The sequence below is a fragment of the Podarcis liolepis genome (genome assembly GCF_965112155.1).
Source record: "Podarcis liolepis genome assembly, chromosome: 11".
Taxonomy (NCBI): Eukaryota; Metazoa; Chordata; class Lepidosauria; order Squamata; family Lacertidae; genus Podarcis; species Podarcis liolepis.
This window is the reverse complement of record NC_139565.1, coordinates 32,142,399-32,163,358: the sequence shown is the minus strand read 5'-3', so window position 1 is coordinate 32,163,358 and position 20,960 is coordinate 32,142,399. Positions and strand designations below refer to the sequence as shown.

Here is a 20,960-nt window from a genome sequence, read left to right as displayed (position 1 = left end):
CGATGAGGGAAAGACATGTTTTGTTGCAGCTCAGGTAGATAAAACAATCCATGCTGCAGATGCACCATGGCATTTCTTCTCTCTGCGCTCCCTTCCACCTCTGGTCACTGCTGTGGATACATAACCTGACTCTCTGTCTCCAAGCACAGCGGTTGTCTGGAAAGGATCCCCACAGGGCAAGGCTGATGTGCAATAGCATTTAATAGTCAAAAACAGAGGTGAGGAGGTTGAATAGGAAGTAGCTAGGAGGAAGAGAAGGAGCCCCACTTGGGCTCACTCCAGAAACTCAGACCAATTACTTGGATAGGCCACGAGAAAGCAAAACCAGCCAAAGGCACACCTAGAGATTGGTGAAACTGGTCTCCAACTGGAACACAACAATCACCCCAGAAAACTGCCTCCACTTATCTGTGAAAGCTCTGAGTTTAGGCAAGAGCTGCGAGAAGACTGGTAGGAGAAATGGCAAGGTGGTATGAAGGTAGACCGCTGGAGACTATGGAGTATATAATGTATATATGTGTGGCTTCCCAAACAAAGATGAGAGCGTGCTGGATGCAGAGTAAACAGGCATGTGTACAAGCCTATGGTATATATTTTTTACATGTTAAGAGGTGGTATTCTACTTCCTGAAGTGAACCCACAGGCAATTAGAGTTTACCCTGTGATGGTACTTTCCAGCTCACACTCTATGAGGATATAAGGATATTCATGATGCAAAATTGATATAAGGGAGTGGGGAGACCCATACCTTCACGGTGACTTTACCATGTCAGAAAATAATGGTGTGGAAATGTGATATTCACCAATCACAATGTTCTGCACATTTTTACCCCTCCATTTATAAAATGTATGTGGGGAGGACCCTATGTGTGTCTCAAATCTTGGTGAATCAGCTTAAAACAACTGTCTAATTAATGTAAAACTGTTTTTAGAGCACAATCAGGATCAGCATAGTGGAATCATATTGGGTTGTATTCACTCTAAGTCCTTTTCAGAGTAGACCCATTGAAATCAATAGAAATGAGTAAGGGTTGTTCATTTTAATGGATTTACTGTGAGTAAAACGGAGTTGAGTACAACCCATTCATTCACTGAGGAACCAGGGATAGGTAAAATTTAAGTCCCAGTTTCTGCAGAGCTTAGCATGGCAAAATATTGATAGTGTTACCATTAAACACACATACACAAACACCCCTTGGCATTATGGAACTGGAAATGATACATTTTCTTAATATGAATACATATTTCATTAGCGTCATAGTTCATATGTCCTAGTTAATAATGACCATACAGACGAGTGAAAGTTCACTTCACAAATTCTAGTAACAGGATTAAGTCTTAATCCAAAGACATTGTTGCAGGTGACCATACTGTATACATAATTAATACATGTAAATTCTGGGCAAATTAATGCACATAATTAGTGACGCATATGCAGAAACAGCTGGCAAGATGGGATGGGAACTAACATTGATTCCTTATAGCATAAGCACTGAATACACCATGTGACATTGATTATTGGGGAGGTCACTCAGAATTTACATGGGGGGAAATGTAGTCACGTTTTCTACATTGTCTTAGTATCAATCAAAATCCCTAGGAGATGAGCTTTCTTTATGAACTACTTTAAGGTTGCAATCATATACACGTTCATCTGGCAGTAAATTTCATTGAGCTCAAAGATACTGGCTTCTGAGTAAACATGCACAGGATTGCCACTGTAGTTTAAAGGGAATGTTTGTAGGAATCTCTTACACATCTCTAAACAAGAGATGTGAAATGGTGATGCCAGAACTTCCTGATTCATGAAAAGACGAGCCTTTGGACTGCAGCTGTCTCCATTTTGGGTAACCTGAAAAGGACTTCCATCAAACATAAGAAGTGAAAACAGGGTGCTTACCATAGTTGTCAACTTTTCCCTTTTCCTGTGAGAAATCCTATTCAGAATAAGGGAATTTCCCTTTAAAAAAGGAAAAAGTTGACAGCTATGGTGCTTACACATGAGTGCTTATTGTGCTTTCTTCCACTGTTCGCAAAGGGTGAATCTGAAAGTATGCCAAGGCTGAAATCCTATGCAGTTTGGGGCTCTTGAGTCCAAACCAGTGGCGTAGCGTGGGTTGTCAGCACCCGGGGCAAGGCAAGTAATTTACGCCCCCTAACCCAGGTAGGGGCAGGTAGGGGCAGAGAGCTGTGAGTGCGAGCGCCCCCCCCCAGATGTTGCACCCGGTGCGGCCGGCCCCCCTGCACCCCCCACGCTACGCCACTGGTCCAAACCCATGGTTTTAGGGGTGCCAAACAGTGTTGGATTAAGCTGTAAAATCACTTGGGAGCAAGCTTCTTTGGATACCATGTATTGCATGCAGTAAATGAGGCAGAACTGCAGTGTTTCTAAATCCTCATCTTCATGAAGAATGGGCTGAAGTTCCCTTGGTTTGATTCGAAATAGTTTGGCCAAGGTAGGTGAGTGGCATGTCCTCTTGCATGTAGAAATTTGAAAACACCGCCAGCTTCACAGCAGCCTTTTCTGGTGCTTGTTGTGCTGGGAGTGGACATCCTCCAGGCAGCACTGCAAGATGCGACTGTCCTAAACAGTCCTTAACATTGTCTGCAAGGTGCTGAAGAGCCCAGGCGTTTTTTCTTCAAGCAAAGTAGTAGATGGTTTAAATGACCATAACCAGACATCAAACATTAAAAACTACTTTGACTTCTGGCCATGCTAGATGGTAGATGAAGATCTGGAAGGTCGCAGGTTGCCAGTTCCTTTTCTGGCTTACTTTGAGACTTATCCAATGAAGAACTAAAGGCACACACCCAAAGAGATTCAAGAAAGGCTGGAAGTGTCTTCTTAGTGATACACTATTACAGGAAATATCATACTGGTCAGGAGAATCCCACACTGAGTATGCAGCTGACCTGCTTCTGCAAAGCATCATTTGTATGGGTTTGCAGGGCACAGCCCCCACCATGGAAAGCAAATTACTGTGGGCTTTAATGTGGCTTCTGATCTGCTATGTGAATGAAAAATGCACCTAGATTCTACTATACAGTCGTACCTTGGTTCTCAAACGCCTTGGTACTTGTACCTTTTGGCTCCCGAATGCCGAAAACCTGGAAGTGAGTGTTCTGGTTTTCGAACATTCTTTGGAAGCTGAACATCTGATGCAGCTTCCATGGCTTCAGATTGGCTGCAGGAAGTTCCTGCATCCAATCAGAAGCTCGCCTTGGTTTTCGAATGGTTCTGGGAGTTGAATGGACTCCCGGAACAGATTAAGTTCAACAACCAAGGTACCACTGTACCTGTACTTCTTCCATAGTGACTTCTTTTTAAAAAGCAAAACATTAAATTAATTTCAAAGATCAGCAACAAATATCAGTTGCTTCAGGATCAGATACAGGCTGCATAGATGGTGCTTTATTCTGTCTTCCCAACATTCCCTTACCTGTTAATTTCTGCATTTTATGAGATCATTTTACACAACATGAAAGCCACTTCTGGGAATCTAGTGGAATCTAGAGAAAAAATTGTGCTAATTTCCATGATAATTATTTCCAGAAAAATTCCATTTGCAACCCTGTTAAACTTGAAAAATTGCAGGAGTTTTGTGTCATAATTTCACATGACAAATTTGGGGTGGTATCTTGGAATGCAGTTCTTTTTAAAATTTTGTACAGCATGGAGGTGGAGCTATCAAAAAGCCTCAGTTCCATAATGCCACAATGTAAAAGGAACATTTGAAATTGGGGCAGAAGCGCTAGCATTATAACCAGGAAAACTAATGCAACAGCCCCGATGTCTGATTGCAGCCATGGTGATGTAGAGAAATATTCACCCAATCGCAGATAAATGCCAATTTTGCTCCTGGCAATTGTATCACTGGCTGGATCTTCCCTGGCTGCCACATCATCATAGCTCAGTGGTACCACCATATGCTCACATGTAAATGCCCCAGGATTCAATCTCTTGCATCTTCAAGGTAGGCATCTCAAGAAACAGACTCCTGTCCCAAGCCCTGGATGTAGGGAACCTCCACAGGTTGTTTGACTGTGGCACTGATCATCCTTGACCACTATCCATGGAGGCTGGTGCTGATGGGAGTTGAAGTCTCATCTGCAGGGCAGCTTCCTGTTTGTAGAATCCTGCTTGGTTCTTGAGCACAGAAAATCTCATTTGGGGCTTCCAATCTCCAACTGCACAGCATCACTACTGTTATACATCACAACTGAGCCACAGCAAAGGCATTTCCAGTCTCAGTCTCTCTCTCTCTCTCTCTCTCTCTCTCTCTCTCTCTCTCTCTCTCTGTGTGTGTGTGTGTGTAAAATTAAAAATCAATTCATCCTCCTTTTGGCAACAAAGGCCTCCTTCCCAGCTGACCACAAATATCAAAAGTCTCTCTGCTGGCAAGCTGAGCAGTGTTATAGTGGGAAGAAGCACTGTAACAGATTTGACATCTAAAGGCTAGGTTGCAGTCTGTGTGCCAGAATCAATATGTGCTTCTGAGCCAAGACTGAAAAGCCTTGGTAACAAGAGGTGTTGGAGCCCTGATGGTCTGTTTTCCTTAACCTCGGAATTATGCTCCAGGCTGGTGACATTTCTCTTCAGGAATCAGATCCATGCCTCCAAGACAGATGGTAAGGGTCTAGTGACTATTAATAATGTTAATGAAAAATGCTGTCTGTTTCCCCCTGTAATTAGAACAGATATTCACTTAGCCCTAACAGCTGACAGAGCTGGCTTCAGGATGAGGCTTTTTAGTGATCAGGAAGCTCTTTGGTGAAGCTCTTGATAGACCTTTTTAGTAATCCCCCAAAGGAAAAAACAGCGCCAATGTTGTTTCTTGTTTCCCAAGTCAGCTCCGCAGTGCAAATCGAAACAATGCTATTCTGCCATAATTCATAACTGCACGGCAGACCATGGAAAGCACATCAAGGGTTGAGTCCCAAGTGGTGATTCCAGCAACCATTTCACATGGTTAAAAATGAGTTAAGCAATTTCATTCAGAAGGTCAGGCATCATATACACATATGTGCAGGGAACAGAGAAGGTTGCTTTACGGTTTGTTGTCTGTTTGCTTCAGTCCTTCCTGTATCAGTAACTTCAAGGTAATTCACAAGGAGTGAATAGAGGTGCCATATGTCAGGAAAATTCCTGACAAGTCCTGGTTTTCAGGTGTAAAAATGGCACTGGGGGGAATTTTGCCGAATCAGAAAAATGTCAGGGAAAACCCAGCTGCATGGCAATGTGATAGAAAAAGCAGCTGAAACAGCTCAAAAAGCTTTAAATCACTCGACAATTTAGGTGGGTTTCTAAAAAAAGTTCAACAATTTTGGGGTCTTCTTAAAAAAAGCTCAACTTTGCAGGTGTAAGGAATTTTACTTTTTGAAATACGGCAACACCAGGAATGAATATTGAGGAGGGAGTAAATTCCATCTTCCTCTAGCTTAACTGGGATAACAATGCAATCCCTATGCATAATGACACAAAAGCAGGCTGATTCACTACAACTTGATTTCAGTAGAACTCCCAGGGAGTTGTGTAAAAGATTACAAGCAGCCTACACTCCTATACACGCTTATCTAGGACTGTGAATAACATCTGCAGAACTCAGTAGGACTCAGTTGTAACCAGACATGCATAGGATTGTGATACTAGTATTAAAATGTTTTTTTTTAAAGTCACTTTTCATGAACCCCTCCCCCCAGCATTCATTTATTAGATTTTGAAATGGGAATCTCCTCGTTTAATTAATTTATTTTTTAATTTAGTTTAATAGTCATTATGCATGTTGAAATAGACTGTACCCTCTATTTTAAAGACTTGATACACTAATTCACCAGTGACTGACCTGCATATGCCCCTGGGACCCCCACTCAAAAAAGTTGTCCTTGAAAAAAAATACTATTCCAGTGGATCTCCCACTGTGACTCATTACAAAATATCTAGAGGTCCAGGGTGTGGTCTGAAACCACTTGAAGCCACCAACTTTCTGAAGCCAAGCAGGTTTGGGTCTTCTCTGGGCCTGGGTGGAGGGGCTCCATGGGAATGTCACCTTGGGTTCCATGATGGTAGGATATAAATGGATGTGTGAGAGAGAGAGTGAATGAATGAATGAATGAATGAATGAATGAATGAATGAATGAATATTGGAATGGTACCTTAATATTCCTGTATCATATTCTTCCAGATCCCTCCAAAATTTATTGTAGGCACCAACTCCTCTCTCTCTCTCTCTCTCTCTCTCTCTCTCTCTCTCTCTCTCTCTCTCTGTGTGTGTGTGTGTTCATGTGCGTTCAGAAGCCACACTTTGATTCAGGGCTGATCCCGCACTGTGACTTCATGTTCATCTGATCGAATGTGATGTGTGGACATTACAATCCTGGATATGACCAGCAACAATTAACTTGATGCATGTTCCTCAGACAAGTCTATGATGGGGCTTTCTTTAAGACTGGTCCTGGTGCAGAATGTTGCAATAACTTTGCAGGATGGGGTATCCTTTTGACAACGCTGTATGTAACACCACTGATGAAAAAACTGCACCGGCTTCCAATATGATACAGGCTCAAGTTTAGCATATAAAACCCTAAACAACTTGAGACTAGGTTATCTTTGGGACTGTCTTACTTTATATACCTCTGCCTGGTCACATGCTCATGAGGTTTACCTTATGTCAACAAAAAGAGCGGGCTTTTAGGGTTGTGGTCCAAGCCCTTTGGAATATGCTCCCTGTAACTATCAGGCTGGTGTCTACAGTACTGGAATATAGGCACCTACTTAAAACACATTTGTTCATCCAGGCTTTCCCTGGTGGGTGAGCCTGTTAAATTCATTACTAATCATTATTAATCTGATTAATTGCTTTGTTTATTGCCATTGATATTTATTGATGTAACTTTTATGCTTTTCATACCTTGGTTTAAAAATAAATAAATTGGCAGTGTATAAATATTTTAAAATAAATAAATTCTCCCAGGCATATATTGTGATTGCTTGGGTCACTTGTTTACGTGCAGTTGTTTATGTGAATGTATGGGATGGTTAGCACTGCTCAGTCCTATACACACTCAGCTATTTCAAAGTCCCTCTAAATGCAACAGGGCTTATTTCTGAGCAAACAGCAAGATTGCACTGTTCATCTGCTTTCAGAAGTGTAAAAAGAGACATAGCAGAAACCCAATATTTGCAATGATGCTCAAGCTCCCCAGATTTGAAAACAATATTCTCCTGGCTTGAACTGCAATTGTTCTCTCAGTCTTGCATTACTCTATAAAAGTGGGTTATTAAATAGATTAATTTCTTCTTCTATCACCAGGGCTTATCCTAGCTGCAGTCATCATTTTAATGAACTATGACAGTAGAGATAAACTAAAGATGAGGTTAAAATGTTTTTATTTTCTTTTAAAATAAAGGGTTTTTTTGTTTAGTTTTCTTTCCTTAAGAAAGCCCAATAGAACAATAAATTGAATCCTAGCTAGATGCTCAAAATATGACTATATCTTGAACAGATAAGAATGAGTAAATAGTGCAGATTTGGCAAATGAAGTCAATAGCAGCTAGCCTTAGATGGAAAGTGGCCTGTCAGCTCTGGCCAGACTCGTTGCAATGGTCAGAAACAAATGCACCTCCAAGCCTATCAGATACATCAGTTTCTTGCAGTTTACGAAGATCTTTTGGATTTGTATGGGATTATCAGATCCCACGCCAAATAGGTCAAGCGGTACCCTTGGGGCTAGGCTACAGAAATTGTTCTTAGCATGCCTTGAAGTGCACTGCTTCCTCCACATCCCTCAAAATATATATCCAACATGCCAAGATGTGTTTTCTTGTTTGTTCGTCTGCTTCAGCATAATACTGTTGGATGGAAGAGAGTGGCCACAGGAGGCATTCTTTTTTCCCCTCCCTCCCTCTCCCTCTCTCTCTCTCTCTCTCTCTCTCCTCTCCAGGGATCAGGGAGAAATGTTTCATCAAAGAAGGAGATGGGTGTGCTGATTGGAGTGGAGTGGAAAATGGTGCGGTTGAGTATAAATACTCAGTATCTAAGAAGATCAGTAAGGGAATTATGCCGAAGTGGAGTCTCCCAAAGTGCTAGGTAATTGCACATGCAGTGCTTGCAGCAAAGCAGTTAGTGTAGATTTAGAAGATCTCATAGTTTAATATTTTAAAAAATTGTTTAAAACATTTATGTTCTTCTTCTGCGTAGCTGTGAGCCCCATCTTGAATCAAGCTGCAAATAGATGTGCGGTCCCCTCCCCATGAAACACTGTTTCCTGATGGCTGTGAAAGTAACAATACTTCCCCACTTAATAACTACTTGATCTCGAGATCTCAGAAGCACTTTGCAAGCATATGGATGAAGCAGGGCTCACAATACTGCTGTGTTGTAGAATATGTCCCATTGTTGATCTTATTTATTTTGTCCATCAATATACTGTAACAGCCAGGGTCCAATCTAGCCTAAGTTACACTTAGGTCCTATTGAACTCAATGGGGAAAGATAGGCATGGCTAACTTAAGTCCTGTGAATTTCAGGGCAACTCACTTTATCTCTGGATCCATCCTCAAGGAGCACACACATTTCACACAGTTCAGGATGCCCTTTAGACATCCCTGTTGGTGTAATGTGAGCAGTGGGTTAAATTACAAAGTGCTTGGTCTCATGTCTTGAGGAGCATATCACCCACACCTGGATGTTCAGAGATAAGAGAGCAGGTGCACTAGGTTACCATAGCAACAGATCAGAGGTTGAGCATATGACTTGCCGAGTCATTCACCCTCCCATTCGTTCAGGAATGTGGGTAGTATGATCGTCTCTGGAGCATTGCTTTCATTTCGTTTAAGTCCTGTTGCAAATCCTAATGCTGTACTCTTTGCCGTCTGACTCTGAAACTGTGAGAGTCAAGGGATGAGGCTGTTTTTTACACAGCAGTTTTAGCTAGGCGATTGTATTAGTGAATTTGTACATGTGTAACCTTACTTCAAGGACCAGAAGAACGAGAGAGAGAGAGAGAGAGAGAGAGAGAGAGAGAGAGAGAGAAGATAGTAGTGTTTAGCTGTGTCTTGTGACTGGAGACAATAAGCATTTTGTTACTTTGCACAGTGTGGCAGAGGAGTTTTTCCCTTGACCTGGAAGAAGCTATTTCTGCTGGGAGCAGCAAATCTCTGAAGACTTTGCTGGTGCATCATACAGGTCGAGGTGTGGTAAGCTACCAACTGACTTCCACAAGTCACCAACAATCCCTCTAACCACTTAATAACATAAGATGAGCCTGCTCAATCAGGCCAATGACCCATCTACTACAGCATCCTGTGGCCACCCAGATGCCCGGGGAAAGCTCTCAAGCAAGACCCAGGTACAACAGCACTATGCCCTCCTGTGGTTTCCAGCATCTGATATTCAGAAGCACTGCTGCCTGAATGACCACTGGGAGGAGCATAGAGAGAAGAAACACCTGTAGCAGCAAAATGCCTTCATCTGCCCCACTTGCAATGAAACATGTCTCTCCTTTATTAGTCTCTACAGCCACAGCAGGTGCTGTAACTCTCCAATGGTTTGACATTACCCCCGGAAGCACACTCTTCCATTGTCTCCCAATACAGAAAAGACTTAACACATTGTATTGATGTGTGTCAGTTTTGAGATCTCCATTTGCAATATTTTCTGCACTCTAACAAGGCCTTTGAATCACCAAAGACTGCTTTGTTTCCCTGCCTTATTTAACAATACCCATAAAATCCCATTCTTTGTTATGCTACGTTTTCCTTTTTGTCTTATTTTATGCTTGACTGGGCCTACAGGTAAGTAACTTACTATGCAAGTGAGTAATGAGCACTCACTTGCTTAACAAGAAAGCTCTCTACTGAAACATCAAAGGTTCAACGTAGATATTTGAGCTGCAGAAGAATCTGAAGAAATTGAGCCCATTTTCTTGCCCTTTGGAAATGATGCCAACCCTTCAAGCATCATGACGACGATGCTGAGACTTGGGGATTTACCCAGAATAAGACAGAAGGACCTTGCACAAGCAGAACTTTGGCTCCCTGACCCCCTAGACATAATCACTCAAAAGGCAGTAGAAAAATGTACGGAAATTAAGCACTGCTGAATCACACATCTTAAGACCCAAAATAGCTCTACGGTATACCAGCACTTTCCAGCCATTTCAGATACCATCAGCTCAATTCTCCAGTGTAAATGCAGCCTGGTAAAGAGATGTGTAATAATCATTTTATATCAGTGTTGCCTAAGGCAAAAGAATCAGAGGCTTTTAAAAAGGAGATCCCCCTTTCCTCTTTAATAATTAAATTTCTAAAAGCAATAAAAACTTTTCTACATCAGATAAGGAGTTGGCAGACCATTAAGCGCCCTTGGGCTCTCCATCTTGCACCCTGGCTGCAAACCATAGCATCTGAGAGACTCAGAAAAACACCCAGGTTATCTCTTTTATCCTCCTTTTAAATGTAGGATTATCCCTCTAGATTCCAGTGCTTTGATTCCCCCCCCCTTTCCAGTCTGGCTTTGAAAGTGGAACTTTCAGCACTTAACCGAGAAAATTATCACAATCTATTTTGAATTTTGATCAGTATTCATGCTAAATCTACCTTTTAAAAACCTTATCCCTTAAATCTTACATATTAGAATACTAGCTCATAAAAATTCTTGGTGTTTCCTCCTGCATTTGCTGCTTCTTTACTCAACTGAACAAGGGCTGATTCACATGGTGCATTTATTAGGGGTATGTGTTCCACACCCTGTGGAATCAAAGGAACATAAGAAGCAGTCTTATATTGGCCTTATGGGACCTTCTGCATGCAAAGCAGATGCTCTACCACTGGAGATATGCAATATATGGAGCATAGTGGAATTTGGCTCTCACCAACCATAAACTGAAATAGCATGGAATATATGGGCAGGGTCATTAGTTAAATCTGTGCACTTCCTTGTTCCATTTTACCCAGGTACATACACAGATGTGAGTGAACCTATGCTCATCACATAACATAACATGTGAATCATCTCTTCACAAGGAGTAAAAAATACCAGCCTTTAATGAGATTTCAATGTATATATTCAGTTTTGGTTTCTGCCAAAATCCCGAGAAGCAGGATGCAAACTCCAAAGTGGTGAAGAAGACAGCGCATGCACAAATAAAATGCCAACCTTTTTGTCACGTTCTATTAACTATGTTCATGTTAACGTCATGTTGTGTTAGTCATGGAATTCACTAATCTGATATGAAAATTGCTGAAACAATTCACAGTGATACCTTGTTAGGGAAATCAAATGCTAAATACCTGTGATATTAATGCAATGTGAGAGAACATGGCTGATACTATGGCAAGTTTCCAACATGTTAACAATGTTCATCTAAGAAATGTTTGTGCTAATTTAGGGCACTTTCTCCAAGATGGTCTTACTTGTTCGAGAGAGAAGGGTGGCTCCTAAGTCTTTTCCCGAGGTTTGCCAGCAATTGAATTATATTGTGTGAGGGTCTTTTGCTTGAAACGGCCTCAGCCCCGTATACCTGAAGGAGCATCTCCACCCACATCGTTCTGCCTGGACACTGAGATCCAGCTCCAAGGGCCTTCTGGCAGTTCCCTCATTGCGAGAAGTGAGGTTACAGGGAACCAGGCAGAGGGTCTTCTCGGTAGTGGCACCCACCCTGTGGAATACCTTCCCACCAGATGTCAAGGAAATAAACAACTATCTGACTTTTAGAAGACATCTGAAAGCAGCCCTGTTTAGGGAAGTTTTTAATGTTTGATCTTTTATTAATTGGAATTAATTTTATAATGAAATGATTTTAGAATGTTTTATCGTTTTACTGTTGTTAGCCGCTCTGAGCCCGGCTTCAGCTGGGGAGGGCGGGATATAAATAAATATTATTATTATTGTTATTATTATTATGGCTGGGGAAACCCAGCAGATGGGCGGGGTGTAAATATTATTATTATTATTATTATTATTATTATTATTATTATTATTATTTATCTTTTTTGGTTTCAACCCAGGATCTGGAGTGGAGAAACAAGCAAACACTTGACACAGAAATATAAGGAGCTGCCTCATACAAAATCAGCCTATATCTATTTATCTCATTATTGTTGACACTGACTATCAGCATCTATCCAAGATTTCAGGCAGGAGTTTCTCCCATGAGATACCAGGGATTGAACCCTGGACCATCTGCATGAAAAGCATGTGCTCTACTACCTCAGTACCTGAATTCAGCACTCATTGAAAAAAGCAAAAAAATGAACCTTCTCATACACAGAGACAAAAACCCTCATATCTTTCTTTAAGACTCGAAGAAGAGTCCACCAAAATCTGACTTTAAAACACCTGGAAGTTAAGGAGCCCATTTGATGACTCTCACTTCCGACTTCTGTCCGTTGTCTGTTCAGATGCCCGTCTGGAAGGTTCCCCAGACTTTTATTTGGTGGGTGTGAGGGGCTGCAATAGGAAGAAGGTCTGAAAAGCCGTGATGTGTCCAACCATGCCAATCTCAGCCCACATTGTTTTTAGATAGATTACTTGATGATAGATGTTAGATACTGTAGATGTTTCTTTTCTCAACATGCTGTAAATGGCCCTGTGTCTGTGGGAATAGATAATGTAAGCAATCTAAACTGAAATCTACAAAATAATCCCCACCATCCAGCCAAAGTTAAGCACAAATCCTGCAACTGTCAGTAGAAGAAAGTTTAGCGTAAGAGTAGTTCTTCCATTAGAATTAAGGAGACTTAAAAGTGCTCAGCTTTGGCAGAATCATGCCCAGCATTATTAATGCAACCCGTGCATATTGATTATCTCAGTTATTATGCAGACATTGCATGTGCTTTCTTTCGTGTGGGCAAAAGATGAAAAAGAAAGCACAAATTAAATCGAAAAATGAATGAAATTATTTATTTATAGACGTTTATTTACTCCTTCCCATTTTTCTTCCCATTTTACTTCAAGATATTCATTTTAAACCCTGATAGATTTTCTTTTGAAGATTATAGTCAGTCTAAGAAGGTTAAATTCTAATATTTATTTTAACGTAACATTTCATACATACAGGGAATCTTTCATACATACAGATGAAATTATCAAGGGGTTTACAATGATTATGATGATTGCTTTGGAGGGTTTGGCTTAAGAAGTCTAGCACTGACACACATTATTTTATGAAAAAAATAAAGTTCTCAATTGGCTCTTAATGCCATCTGAAGAAAGAAATGATTTAAAATTAACCACGAGACAGAAATAATCTTAGCTGAAATTTTGAATGTATTTCAAAAAGGAATGAAGGGACTGACCTGAAAGTTGGGCAGTACATTATAACAACTCTTCTTACATGAAACATGTTTCAGGTTGAGGCCTTATGGCAAGGATGAGGAATCCTTTTGGCCAGGCAGGCCAGATCCTTATCTGGTTCCACCTTGTGGGCCAACTTTCATAGCTATATAGGGCAACCCACCTTTCAATCACCTGCCATCATTATGGCATCAGATGCTTCACAGATCCTGCCCACCTGTCCATTATGCTGTGTTCCCCAAGCACTCAACAGCCACTTTGAAGGGCCTCAAGGTGATGTTCATTGTTCTCCTCACACACAGATGCAGACATACCACATCTTATCCTTATAACAACCCTGTGAGATAAGTAAGGCCATAAGTGCTATAACCTATCCATTCTTAAGGAAATCAGCCCTGAATGCTCACTGGAAGGACAGATCATGAAGTTGAGGCTCCAATACTTTGGCCATCTCATGAGAAGAGAAGACTCCCTGGAAAGGACCCTGATGTTGGGAAAGATGGAGGGCACAAGGAGAAGGGGACAACAGAGGACGAGATGGTTGGACAGTGTTCTCAAAGCTACAAATATGAGTTTGACCAAACTGCGGGAGGCAGTGGAAGACAGGAGTGCCTGGTGTGCTCTGGTCCATGGGGTCACGAAGAGTCGGACACGACTAAACAACAACAACGTAGGTGCTGACTCGGTGAGCTTCATAACTGAATGAAGATCTAAATCTGAATCTCTCTGGTCTGGGTATGCAGAAATGGTCACTCAATGGGAGTTGCAATGCTACCTTCCTGGCACATATGTCATTGCTGGTGTTTACCAGGAGGGAGAGGAGAAAGGGAGGGAGGTATGAGGAGGGACCAGGTGGTCAGTGCAGTGCAGCTGCACCAGCAGAACTGATCCAATGGTCTCACCGGTGCACTCACACCACACCAACCTCCCTGCCATTTCCAACCTCCCTCTCTTACTCCTTGTAACAGATAGCAAGATCCTTGTCAGAAAGGTAATGTGGCTCCACCTTGCCAGGCAAGTTGCCTCTCTTAATCTGACCACAGCTCAGCCACTTGAGCAAGTGCTCTCAAGTGCAAAGAAGTAATGAAAAAACAAAACCATGATGATGTATCTGAAATGCCTTGAAGCACAATATATATCCTAAAAGGATGAAAACCAACACCTGCAATAAATACCGTATTTTGAGTGGCATGTTCAAAGGTCAAACTCATTCCAGCCTTCTTTGAGTCCCTACGAAAAGATGGTGCGGTCTGATCGGACAATTAAGCCTAAGGCGAAAGGAAATGGACACCCTCACTGCAGATTAATTTTTCAGCAGTTCTAAGTAGTCTAAGTATCGTGTTCTTATATGCTGTGTGTTTCCATTAGAGAGTCATAATCTCATCTACAGGCAACTTGTTCCTCTGTGCTGATGTAAGTTCAGTTAGTTTATCATCACCCCAAAGGACTGGGCAAATCGGAACAAAGTTTGCTTGGCCTCTGTCACACAAATAATTTTTGATGTGGAAGTAACAGTGCATTGGCCATGCCAACTGGGCTGAAGGGAGTTGTAGTGCAAAATATCTAGAGGGCAGCAGACTTTTGTGGTGAGAATTTTACAACGATCTGAAATTCCACAGATAAGTAGGCAAAACTGGACAGGTAGGGATGGTATGGAAGTCTGACCATAAGATTTGACCTAATGTTATATTGTCACCTCTGACATTTGAAATTGCTATTCCTAAATGTGATTTGACCAGGCTTATTTCTCTTGCATCTGGAAATACAACTACTACATTAGTAACTTAAAACTACAGGGAATTTAAAATGTGTCCCATATTATTATTAATCTCAAGATCTGGGGGCAGTACAAAATTGCCCATAGGGCAATACTAAATTAATAGAAGATACAGGAGGGACGCGGGTGGCGCTGTGGGTAAAACCTCAGTGCCTAGGGCTTGCCGATCGCATAGTCTGCGGTTCGAATCCCTGCGGCGGGGTGAGCTCCCGTCTTTCGGTCCCAGCTCCTGCCCACCTAGCAGTTCAAAAGCACCCTTAAGTGCAAGTAGATAAATAGGTACCGCTTTATAACGGAAGGTAAATGGCGTTTCCGTGTGTTGCGCTGGTGCTGGCTCGCCAGAGCAGCTTCGTCACACTGGCCACGTGACCCGAAAGTGTCTCCGGACAGCGCTGGCCCCCGGCCTCTTAAGTGAGATGGGCACACAACCCTAGAGTCGGACACGACTGGCCCGTACGGGCAGGGGTACCTTTACCTCTACCTTTACTGGAGGTAAAGGGGATGAACCGTTCCTACCAGTGAAAAATTCTCCCCTCATTTTGATCCAGTTGGGTACTTAAATGCTGCAATAATGAAATTGCTTTTGTTCACAATAATTTCCTACAATTCGTAAGAACATTGACATTTATCTTTCTGTTTTTTTAAGAAAGCAAATAATTGAAATGTATATAATCAATTACTCACAGTTCTAAATGCTGGCAAATTACCATTAAAAAGACACATCCTGTCTTGTCAGCTTCCAAACAAAATCTGGCTTGGATGGGAGGGATGTCATACCTTGAAGACACCCAGTCATCAATTCATTATATGCCACAAAAAACCGTGAGGCAAATTCCAGATGAAACTTGTCAGCTGGGACTTCATGTTTGAGAAAGATCACTTTGAAACGGGTGGCATTTTAAAACTGGTATTTCTTAATTTAAACATAAGCACACAAATCCATGAACGCTACCATACATTACCATACATACGGGTCTTTTGCTTTTTTAAAAAAACAACCCAACAACAACACTTTTGTGTTTCAGGGGGGCGGAGGGAGTAAAAGAAGAAGAAAAAATTAAGAGGTTATGAATATTGACACAGAAGACAGCTTTTGTTTACCCAAGTCTTGTTTACATAAAAGCTCTTCTCAGGCTACCCCCTGAGTCTACAGGTCCTAAACCAATGTCAGGGAGCTGTCTGGGTATTTTTTCCCACGTATTGCACCACTATTCCACAAACAATAGAGACCCATTAACGTTTGGCCCTTCAAGTTAGTACGGCCCAAGCCTCAGTTTCAGGACGTCTGCCCAATATGTAAAATAATGGAATGAATGGATTCCTTGGAAACAACGATAACAAGACCTGGCTGAGCTAACTCTGACAGCATGTGGTAATTTTCCAGCCCACTGACCCTGCAAAAAAGAGCTCAAACACAATGCTTAGACTGCAGGGCGGGTTGGCCTGAATAGCTGCAAACAAGTGCAGAATATCTGATGATGTCATACATACAATTTGACAGATGGGACAGGAGTTCTTTCTTCCTTCCTTTCTTCTTTTATTTCCCGAAGCCCAACTTAACTATTTTGTTTCACACTCGCCGAGTTCCATCCCGTAATCGCCCCCCCCACCCCACCCTTCAAACACACAGGGGAAAATAGCATGATCATGTGTGAGATTTAAACAGCAAGCTAATTGCGTCAATTATGGACAGGGTTGCGTGACAGAAGTGGGAGTTGCTCTTGGCTGATGGGAAACACCTCTGTTTTTACCCTGAGCCTGCATTTTGAATCTCACTCTCCTTCATTATAAATTTTTAAAAAACAACTCCTGCTAGACTCTTTGGAAAGCATGCTGTTGCTTCTTGTGTGTCTACTAGACCTAGCAGGAAAACTGCTAACTGCTTCTATTTGCGTATCAGGTAGATGATAGATAGATAGATAGATAGATAGATAGATAGATAGAGATGATAGATAGATGATAGATAGATGATAGATATAGATAGATGATAGATAGATGATAGAACAATTTTATACACATCTATTCAGAAGTAAGATCCATTGAGTTCAGCAGGGCTTACTCTCAGGTAAGTAGGGATAAGATTGAAAGTGGTATTGGTGCCTTGCATTTGTTATCTAGCTTTAAAATTCCTGGGAGGGAAGCTGCAGAGGGAGAAGGCTTGATATCAGGGGTGGGATGGAATTTGATTCAGTTCCCGTTTTAAAGCTGAATTTATCAAATTCGCATTTTCTGAAAGTCTATGAGTATCACAACATAGCCATCTTTCAAAATTCGCAGCTATCCGAATTTTGCGATGCAGCGCTCCAACCAATCGGTGTTTATAAAAATGCATCTGTTTGAGGGAAGCATGCATAAAAATGAAATCATGAGTGAAAACAGAGCACACAAATGCATGCTGTTAGGAGAGCTTGCTTGCAAAAGGGTGCATGTTTGTCAAAACACCGTGTGAAAAAGGGTTTAATTGGAGAAAATCATCTTGAAATGCTGGATGATTTTCAGGAGGATTTTTTAAAAAGAAAATTTGCAAATTGATGCAGGAATGTGGAGAACCAAAAATATATATGGAAAAATGAGAAACTGAGAGAATCAAAATTGATTCATATACCCATTGAAATCAATAGGATTTCATGGAATCATAGAACTGGAAGGGACCTCGAGGATCATTTAGTCCAACTCCCTGCAACGCAGGATTCTCAATGGATCTACTCTAAGTATGACTTATGTTGGGCATCACCCTGTGCAGTCCTCTACATTTCTACTCAGAAGTAAGCCCCACTGAATAAGTGGGTATAGGATTGCAGTCACTATGGCTGGCCACATGACTGGTCATCTACATGCCTACTTGTACTTGGCCTTGGAGGATGGCGTTGATATAGTGGGCAGAACACAAGTCTGGTGAAATGGCAGATCCAGTGGGACACAATTCTATATAAATTCTAGAAGAAGGGCAGGGGAGGAAGTACTGGAGGTGGTGTTGCTCTGTATGTTAAAAAGGTCATTGTTCTTTTGTAAGCATGGCTTGCTGCTACCATATTATCTTTCTACGCTGAGAGGCTGGGGTAGACGCAGTACATATACAGTGGTACCTCAGGTTAAGAACTTACCGTATTTTTTGCTCTATAAGACTCACTTTTTCCCTCCTAAAAAGTAAGGGGAAATGTGTGTGCATCTTATGGAGCGAATGCAGGCTGCACAGCTGTCCCAGAAGCCAGAACAGCAAGCGGGATCGCTGCTTTCACTGCGCAGCGATCCCTCTTGCTGTTCTGGCTTCTGGGATTCAGAATATTTTTTTTCTTGTTTTCCTTCTCCAAAAACTAGGTGCGTCTTATGGTCTGGTGCATCTTATATAGCGAAAAATACGGTAATTCGGAGGTCCGTTCTGAACCTGAAACTGTTCTTAACCTGAGGTACCACTTTAGCTAATGGGGCCTCCCACTGTCGCCGCGCTGTCGCCGCCCGATTTCTCTTCTCATCCTGAAGCAAAGTTCTTAACCCGAGGCACTATTTCTGGGTTAGCGGAGTCTGTAACCTGAAGTGTCTGTAACCTGAAGCGTCTGTAACCTGAGGTACCACTGTAATCCCATATTTTATAGAAGAAATAGGGCCAGCAGGGAAGCAGAAGCATCAGTTTCACTGTTCTGAAGATACATTTATTTAGCACTGGCTAGTATTTTTAAAAAATCCCAAGATGTATTTGTATCTTAGAAGAGATAGCTTTGAACCATTGAGGGCTCAGCCTCTCATATATTTTTTTAAAAAAACCACAACAACACCTATATGTACATAGAGGATTGGGAGGTCAAGTTTTGGTTATTACTACTAGAATCCATTAGACAACCTAGGCTGGAGATCCTATAGATATAAACACAGAGAATCTATGACAGCTTTCCCTATATGCAATATGCACACTCGGAGGTCGGTATCTTTGTCGGAATTATAAGATTATCTTGACAACACAGATATCAGCAAAGGATAATGTGTGACTATTGAGACAGGACTTTGAAAAATTTATCCATTCCAGATTAAAAGCTCCAAGTAGTCAAACATTTCTTTCTCATCTTCTTCTCGTGATCCCATTTTAAGCTGGGTAACACTCCTGCTTCCTCCTTGGCTAAGGGGAAGTGGGGGCAGTGGGAGAGACAGCTCTTCATTCAAGGACAGAACGGTAAAAATAGATGAAATAAATACTTATTTTGTAGGTATGAAAACCATTTTTCTGGAACCCAGAGTCTTTAGAGAAGGTATAATCATCAGAGATGGCTCACTTAAGGCTGTTAATGTATAAAAAGTCCCCTGCTGTGTGTTACAAGGATGTAATTTTCATCTCGGGGTTCCTCTGACTAAACAGCTCAACTTAGCTCTTTGGTTTGTGACATCAGAGAAATCCTCGGTGAAATTATAGCCTTGGGAATACCCTGTGGCTGCTTTTATTTCAACTAAAGGTTTTTGGACAACTTACATATCACAAAAGGGGAAGTTAACAGTAAGCAGTAAAAATACTGTAATGTTTATTTAATGTACAAGATTTCCTGCTCTGGGATATGAAATTAAAGGCAATCTCAAAGCTAGCGTTTTTAAAAGGATCAATCCTGCAGATTTTTTGTTTTGTGTGCCCAGCTGGTTCAGCTTTTTCCTTTGAACAGCATTCATTATGTGCTATGTAGCGCATTTAATAATAATAAAAACCCACCCTAGATTACAGTGGCCCAGGAATGGGTCTTGGACTGATTGTACTAGAATTCTTTCCGGTGCTAGAGTGACATGTGAATATTAGCAGGGTGGCAATTGTGGGCCCAGTCTGCCTGCATCCTAACCTCTACCCAAGCTCTACTGAAATAAATGAGGACTCAAGTTGAAGGAGCCTTGGCCACTTTCATTCTGGAAATTCATCCAGCAACTCACTTACAATGTCTATAGCTTTGGAGATGGCCATAGCGCAGTGTCTACAGAATGTTCCAGATTGAGTCCCTGGAATTCCACAGTTAAGGGATCAGGGCACAGCCAGCACTTCTTGACTTGAAACCCTGGAGAATCAGTGAGAACAGACCATGGTGGGCTAGATGTTGCCAGTAGCCTGACCTGGTATAAAGCAGGTTCTCATGTTCCTATGGTTTGTTCTGAATAATATTATTATTTGCCAAAGTCTGGCCATCTATTAGATACAAAATCTGCATACATTATTTTCTTGTTGGTGAGCCAATTTTTTAAAATAAAAAATAAAATCCTGATAGAGGTCCATGAATTTCACATGAATGCTGAATCATAAGTGATGTGTCTGTCACTTTGATAGATTTGTTTAATTAACCCATTATGTCTTCTATCAGAATAGTGCAATCAATGTAGCCATCGGCTTCACTTTGTACACTCACTATAACCTTTTCAGACCTGGGACTGAAACCCCAACATGAATTTGGGGACCCATTTCTCTCTCTCTCTTTTTTACCATCTATTTTTATGGTGCTTGTGCTGCTGCAGGAACCCACCATAGATCAGGTCATGATCCAGTATTGAGTCCCGACCTACCAGCTGAGGGCAAATAAGCACCATGAATAGTTCAGTACAATTAAGAAGGGAGATTTTAAGAGGGATGAACCAAATTGTGGGGAAATGTGAGTCAGTTTAACTCAAAGGGCCTTGTGCAGAACCTAATTATGTAAGCCAATACCCATTAATGTACTGTGAACACAATAAGCCTTTGACGTTCTACTTTGCCACAATTAAACAATAAAAATGGCAGTTCTGTTCCTAAACTGCCATGTTTAATGGTGGGGAGCTCACCAGCAGGGAGACACTTCTGGTGCCTTCATTATTAACTATTTTTGGGTACCAGCAGAAATGTTTCTTTTTACCCAGGTTTTAGGAGGGTTTGGCATATATTTGTGGCCTCT

At 41.5% G+C, this 20,960-nt stretch overlaps 1 long non-coding RNA gene across 1 annotated transcript in view; it reads left to right on the top strand.

The window, feature by feature from the left end:
• Positions 1-6,900, top strand: part of LOC310688755 — a 133,767-nt gene extending 126,867 nt beyond the window's left edge. The window contains exon 5 of the long non-coding RNA XR_014517144.1: positions 6,293-6,900. This is a non-coding gene — a long non-coding RNA (uncharacterized lncRNA). The remainder of the gene's footprint in view (positions 1-6,292) is intronic.
• Positions 6,901-20,960: the final 14,060 nt, after the last annotated feature.